This window comes from Homalodisca vitripennis, chromosome 8 (assembly GCF_021130785.1).
Source record: "Homalodisca vitripennis isolate AUS2020 chromosome 8, UT_GWSS_2.1, whole genome shotgun sequence".
Taxonomy (NCBI): domain Eukaryota; kingdom Metazoa; phylum Arthropoda; class Insecta; order Hemiptera; family Cicadellidae; genus Homalodisca; species Homalodisca vitripennis.
In genome coordinates, this window is record NC_060214.1 from 62180627 (window position 1) to 62188575 (window position 7949).

Genomic DNA, 7949 nt, shown 5'->3' on the forward strand with positions numbered 1-7949 from the left:
CAGAAAAGAAATATTTTACTATAGTAATTACTCATATATTGATACCTAAACTAGGGTTATCCATCCACCGTATTTATTACTCACGAGAAAATGTAAAAAAGTGTTATAAAATGTTCGAGTTATTTATTTTTTTAAGGAGAACCGATCCCTTTTTATTCTTTATTCTGGCCTTCCTCTTAGGCTACTGGCCTGTGCGAGGATCTTATCAAACAGAATAAGGGGGAGAGTCGATACAGTACAAGGTCAATGGTATTGATAAATAGTGCTACGGTCACCGACAGGATTCGAACCTGCACTATCTCTAACTCAGACTCAGATCCCAACATCTTAGATCGGTCGGCCATCGGCACTCCCCAGTTAATTTCTTATTTAAGAAGAAACTAAAAACATGTCTTTAACAGTAACCATTAAAAAAATAACAAATTGTACTAAGAAATCTATTATGTGTACGTCAAAGGAGAAAATATTAAAGTAATTTTGTGTAACTCTTAAATAAAAGTTACGTATTAGAATTTGATAAAATACAATAGATTAGATAATAAATAGTAAAAAAAATAAAGCGTTTTTTTTTTAACTAAACAGTTTCAAATTATGTATTTCTCTATCATACCTTTATAACACTCACATATTAGAAACTCTTTCCTCAGTAAAAAGAATTCATGAAAGTTAAAACAACCCATCTTCACCCATTGTTGTGATGTTATTCTGGTAATTCCACAACGGGTACTTAAAATGTTAAAAATATAATTATCGATATATTATTTATACGCATTACGTTAGTAGAGCTCTAATATTGGTAACGACACATTGCATGGTTACATAAGTAACCACAGATCCTTACATGATAGTCAAGTAGCGTTATTTACGAGACCCCACCCGACCTCTGACGGCTATCGGGACTGATTTATGCAAGTTGAAAATTATACCGCTCCCTTCCGTTATAACCCTTTATATTTCAACCCCCAGAGATTACTGAATATATTCTGTAAAAACTGAGGACCTTTATTCCCGTTCGTTATATTAAATTTAATACAAGGAATTTTGTACCAGGTTTTCTACTAGGTAAATAAATTATTTTATAAAATAAAATGGAGGATATACTCTATTTTCTGTTAAATACATTTTCAGGCCTGAGATATCTCATAAAATAAATCAAATATTCAAGAGTTCCTTTTTTAATTAAGTAAAGCATGCAATATAAGAAACATTAAATTATTAAATTACTTTACTCATTTATGATAGCGTACGTATCTTTTAAAACTTAAAAAATCTTAATGTAGTGATAGTTTTTAAATAGAAAAATGATTATGTAACTTATAGATTTTCAGGTTTACAACATGTCCAGACACTGCTTACAAGATTAAATTCTCTAAACAATTTTAATTGGTTGAGAACAGTACTTAGTGAACAGAGAAGTATTTATGTCAAAGTTTCTACCTTACTTACTATACACAACTTCTGTTGACTGAAGTTGGTCGAACACAGTAAGACCTAGATATTTAAAAAGTTTATATGTGTGTATACCATTTGTCGACACAATGTGAAGCGGAAATATTTCAGATTGGCGCTCTTAACGTTCGGCCAAACCAAAAATAAGTAAGAACGATTACTACGTTTCAATCTTAAAATTGTTCTAAGATTTTTCATGAAGTAAATGAAACATTAAATTAAGTGTAAGAAATTACATACTATGTTTTTGAGGAATTAGAGAAGGTTTTACTTCAAAAATAAAAACTCCTAATTTAATAAATTTGTGGAATATTTATGTAAAATATATTGTATAAAATCCAAAATACCTTATAAGAGTACATGTAAAGCCCCTAGAAAATTTCATACTCAGGAGTCAACATGAAAAATATTACCTCAGCCAGTACTGCATCTGCAATATGGTCCAGAAAGGTGATGGAAGGATTTTTTTATCTCTTGATCTGTAACTCTTGATACTTCTTTGCACCCGCTAAAAAGATTTATGAAATCCCTTTCAATTTAAATATTCTAATTCAACTTTTATTATCATGAGAGCTGGGTATGTTGCATAGGAACAATTCTCGTGGCACATCTGAAGTCAAAGAATTAAGTATATTGAATCTTATTAACTTGATTTAATACCTCCCAACACTCATTTTTGCGTCAGTCTTAATAAGTGTAAGAAACAACTTACAAGGGATACATGGTCAACCCGAAAATTATTCAGAACAAAGGAATAGACAATACCGAATACATTTGTTATAAAATATTGTTGGCACAAGCTGGTGGTGTAAAGTAAAGAGATTCCTCCACACTCACCTACGCCGGAAAATTGTATCCTGTTTGAGCTTGCAGCATGACCGAACAAATCAATTTTGAGCAAATCCTGTTCGAGCTATTATTAGTTTCAAGACACACGGATATTGAAGCTATTAGAGAAAAGTCAGCCAACGTTAAATAACTCTTCTTGAAAATAACTACCATGTTGCTTCCAATACTTTCCTTACGCGCAAAATTAAAGTTATTCAGTTTTAATATATAATGTAACCAGAACGTACTATGGTACTAATTGTTATTTTAATATGCATTTTGAATTTTTAGATATCGTTTTAGTTGAAATTAGTATCCTTTGTGTTATACCTTTTTTAACATATACCGATATTAAATATCCGAAATCCTGTTATCCTTTAAAATTATTATATTCTAAATGGTTTTTCAAGGTACACAAGAACATTTTTCTCTTAGCGTTTAATATTACTTCTTGTGAGATACTAGATAAATAAAGTATAAATATATTACAAAATTATATTTTTATCAAAGCACTATTGAATACGAGGTTACAGTTTATTACATTACAAATACTGAAATGGTTTCCTTCCCACATTAAGAACTTAGAAATACACTGTAGGAGTACACCAAATCAAATTTTGAGTAACCGTCTTTTGTGAATTTGCATACAATTTTCAATTATACTCTTTTCATTCTTAAAACATCACCCTGACTTATAAGTTTCACTAATCCTCAGACAAATCGAACGGAGGTATATGCATCATAATCAAACTGTAATTTATGTATAAAAATAAACTGATACGACGCAGTATCAGTTCGGAGATGACTAAACGTAACCGCTGTCTCCTTGGCCAGTAACCACAGTTAGTAATTCTATTACATGTTTTTTTTGTTTAACCCTCCATCAGGCGCTTAAAATTAGAAACACCATCAGGCGCTCACGGAGGTTTCCTCCAGGTTAGCGAATAATGGATATCATAGTCGTTTAACCTGTTTTTATTTCTTTAAATATTCATACTGATTTAATTACAATGTAATATATTCATTTTTTAGAAATTTAATAAAAATTACTCTCTTATTTAATGCATTTTCCAAATAAGAAATTCAAAATTTAAAATAATGTTATTGTATAATAACAACATGATTAATTTTAAGATATTATGCAATTAATTGTAAAAATGTTTAACCTACTGTAATAATATCTGGAAATTAACTTAGTTTTTAACTTCTTACAAAAACAACTTACTTTAATTCTTGAGATATTATACAATTGTAAAGTCAATTATTACTCTGAAATCAAAATTTATTCTTTACTAAAGATTTTTTTACACACTACACAAAGTTTCAAAACAATTTCCTTCTGGTTCCTATAACGACAATGTTCACTCCATAAAGAGTACAGAAATGTTCCCTAGCACACTGGTACTGTACTGACGAGTCTCTCGTCTTGATTCTCATTTCACAAAATTCAAATAAAATATATCGTAAAACTTAAAAAAACCATCACAGGTCACACATTTAGGCGCACACGGATTATTACTCCCTAACAACTAAACACAATAGGGCGCTCATGGAGATTTCGTCCAAGAACTACAAACACACCATCGGGCGCTCACGGAGGAATCGTCCAGTCTCGCACGGAAGTAGACCTCACACTGACAGATTTTGACAAAGATAAGCGGGAGGCTATTGTTTCGCTTCCCCGAAAGATGCTCGTGAAGTACACTGCGGGAAACGACTGCCAACATTAGAAAAGTAGTACTATTTTTAATAATAAAAAATACACGGAGGAAAACTCCGTTTAGTGCCCGATGCAGGGTTAATTTATATATTTAAATTTTAAATAAGCACAATAAATTTTGATTCCCAATTCGGGTGTTCAAATATTTTCTCTTTGCCATTATTGTTACCCTCACGAGATGTAATTTACCCTATCTACTTCATAGTAACAAATTACACCTCTGAAAATCATTCTTTAATTTACGATTCATTTCAGTTTAGACAATTTTTAAAATCGTGATCACCCGTACTAAAAATGGAAGATAAATAAATTTATCCTTTTTCGTTACAGCTTCTTATTTGTTAAATATACGTGAAATAAAGACTAGGGTAACTATCACAAGTTATAAAGATTGGCTATTGCAGTCTGGATTAGAATTAAGGTTTGATAGAAATTACTCAGGAAGACTAACATAGACAGGAAATGAGGAAATAGTTCAATCTATTTGATGTAACTCCTTATTTATTCCATTATTTGTTTTAATTAGTTTAGAACAAACGTTATAGAAAAACTATTTATTAAATTTTACCTCTCCAGAATTTGTTTTTTCTCTTAAAACCATCTATCTCCTAAAAGACAATTTAGAATAAATTATTCATGATTGTATACAGATTTTAACATTTATTGTTAGTAATATGTATTTCAATAGTAAAATTGTATGTTTATAATGAAAAACAGTAACTATACAATAATTGTAACTACCTGCACAAAATTGTATACGTTGTCTTATAAAATAAAAATTCTTGATGTAATCCTAACTAATTCTACAATATATTTTATGCTAAATTAAAATAGGTTAGTATTTATTCAAATAATAAGAGAATACGGTTTGGTAAATAAATTAAAATTCATATGACTACCAAACTATACTCTATAGCTTATTTTGTATGTGCCATAAGAGTTTTAAGGAATACAATATTCCTCTTATGGAATATTCAAAAAGTAATTTGAAAGGAAATTTGTATATAATATATTCATTGAGGTTTACTATGGCTATCGTGACATGAAACCAAAAAGCAAGTCTGGATGTCTATTTGTACAATTGAACTGAAAAACAATACAATCCGTTCTAAATATTATTCAATTCGTCGTTATTCGCGGTATATTTTAATTTGTCAATTAGTTGCTAAAATATCTGTTATTTTTGTCAGATATTTTTGAAGTGACTGCATAGTTTGGCGAGCTATGGACGTATGTTTTGCATGGGGGAAAAACTTTGAATCTCGTCACGGAACGTACCCGCTAGGGGCGGGATTATCGCGGCCATGTTGATATCAGGCACGAATCCAGGCGTCCTAGTGAGAGATTACTGTCGCTCCTTTTTAAAGTGACTATTTATTTTGGCAGGCTATGTATTGGTTTAAATAAAACTCCTAACTAATAATTTATTAATTAATACATTCCACGTAAAATCGATTAATTTACTGCATCGTATAACAGTAGAATTTAATAAGGTAATCGGATTTTAAATTGAATAACAGCGCAAATAATATTAATTCCTATGACAGTTAACTACTATTTCCATTCTGAAAAATTTAAAACGGATTAAAATATATTGATTATATCTTTTCTAGCTAACAAAGCTTTAGTGTTATAATTATTTAATATTGGATGAAATTCTTCCTGTTCATTATACATATAGCCATTTTTCAAGTCAATTTGGCCATACCTTTTCATTCACCTAAAACATAAACTACATAAAAAGAGATTTCAATAAAAAATTTTATATTTAATAGTTAAAACTATTAACTTAACTTTTCAAAGGTAAATTAAATTAAATAATGCCAAACTATAAAAAGATAAGTACAAGGAGATACGGAAAAATAACAGATGTACTTATAAATATTTAACAAGAATTTATTCCAAAATTTGTATTCCTTTTTTAGGTTATCATAAACCATAATTTTATTTTTAAACTATAAAGTCAATGAAAATTAAGTAATTATTTTGAAAATACGAGATTGTAATCAAAAACTATACTGAACTAATTATAGAATCCAACACAAACGATAATAAGGATTACGTATAAATATTTATAACTTTAATATGTAAAAGTCAGTGATATGAGTGATATTTTAAAAATATGTATAACACTAATCTAAAATGTACAACTTTTTTATGTTAGGGAATTAAGTGTCTCATATTATTTTAAAATATAAAAAACACTATTTAATAATTAGCAAACGTATTGTTTGAAACACACACACACATACAAAATAACTGTAAATATATATATATATATATCCCACAACTGCCTTCCTTTTTTTAACTTGTTACTATATAAGTGCACATTTTATTGGTTAAGCGTTAACGAAAATCCACTGATTTTACACACGATATCACGAAAACTAAATAAAATATACATTTTGCATGAAACTTTATTCCTTCATATGCAATACAGACTTAAATAAAAGTGTATGTCACAACAATGCAGTTGGCAAATCGTGACGTAATATTTTTACATTGTTCTTATTGGAAACCTAAATAGAAATTACAAATTTAGCACAGTTATGTAAAATATGCAAACAAGTTTATTACAATGATATGAGATATTGATACGTGCAGATTAGTCATACATGAGATAAAAATAATAGCGTTGAAAGTGTAAAAGGCTTTGCAATTCGTGCCACAAATCAAATTAACTATTTTAATTTAATAATCTTAAGTTTTGTAAAAGACTACCAAATTTTTATTATTATTTTAACTTTAGATAAATTGAACCAAATTCTTTTCAGTTTGTTATAAGACCAATGTTGGGATAGTTAGTATATCGTTATTTACGCGGTCTAATTAGGATGTATTTACCTTTTTAATTATTGTGCGCTTCTGGAAATGACATATATCCATTCATCCCCAATTCATTTTAATTCATTCTTTAGGAGACAGTATGCATTTTTACAGTCTCTTTCATTAGTTTAATCGTGGCCTTGAATGAACTCCTAATCTTAAACTTCAGTTTGTCAGTTCAGACTGGATTTCCATTTTGGTTGGATAGAATTTAAGTAAGACTCACTGAGACAGGAAATGAGGGAAGATAGGAAATCCTTGCTTTATCTCTTCCCTGACTCCAACATTGGACTCTGAATCTATATACAATACTTCTACTTAACGTTCCACGTAAAATGTATTTCATAGCTTTGCTTGTTTGTAGCGTCATTTTGTTTGCATCTCCAATTAGTGTTGTATGCATTTAATTTTTGCTAAGTTAATGCTGGCTCCCTGTTAATATAAATGTTTCTTTTACTCATTTTTAATAAATAGAAAACGATTAATAACTAGAGGAAATTATTTTTAGATCCAGACTAAACAAACTATTAACTAGACCGATAGTGCTATACACACCAATCAAATTTTTGTAAGCTTCATTATTCCGGTAAAATAAGTACGTGTTACATTTTTACATTTTTAGTTTACAAATAAATCATTCTTACATATATTTACAACAATAGCAAGTTTCACCGTGCATTGACACATATCAGCGAGCAATTACATCGCTTTATTGAAGTAAATAATCATTCTATAAATTGCAGTTTTTGAAACGGTTGAAAGTCTAAAAGGAAATAAATAGCCATATAATTTCAATTGAACTAATCGATCTTTTTAAAGACAACGTTTATAGGAAGATTTTCATATATTTATGAAATAGTGTTAACTCATTCATTATTAGATACATACTTAAAAAGGATATATTTCAAAAACTATCTTCTTACAGTTGTGACAGAAAAGTGGCCAGGAGCCTTGTGTAGGTAAGTCAATAGACCGTCAGTCGTAGGTGGTTAGTAGATGAATGAAGACGTATTGTGACCTGTATCCCGTAGTTCAGTTTTAATGATTAGTGTTGTGTATGGTTTTTTATTAAGTGCATGTTTATAGAGTTACTGAAGTTGACAAACAATATGTGATTCCTGACTTA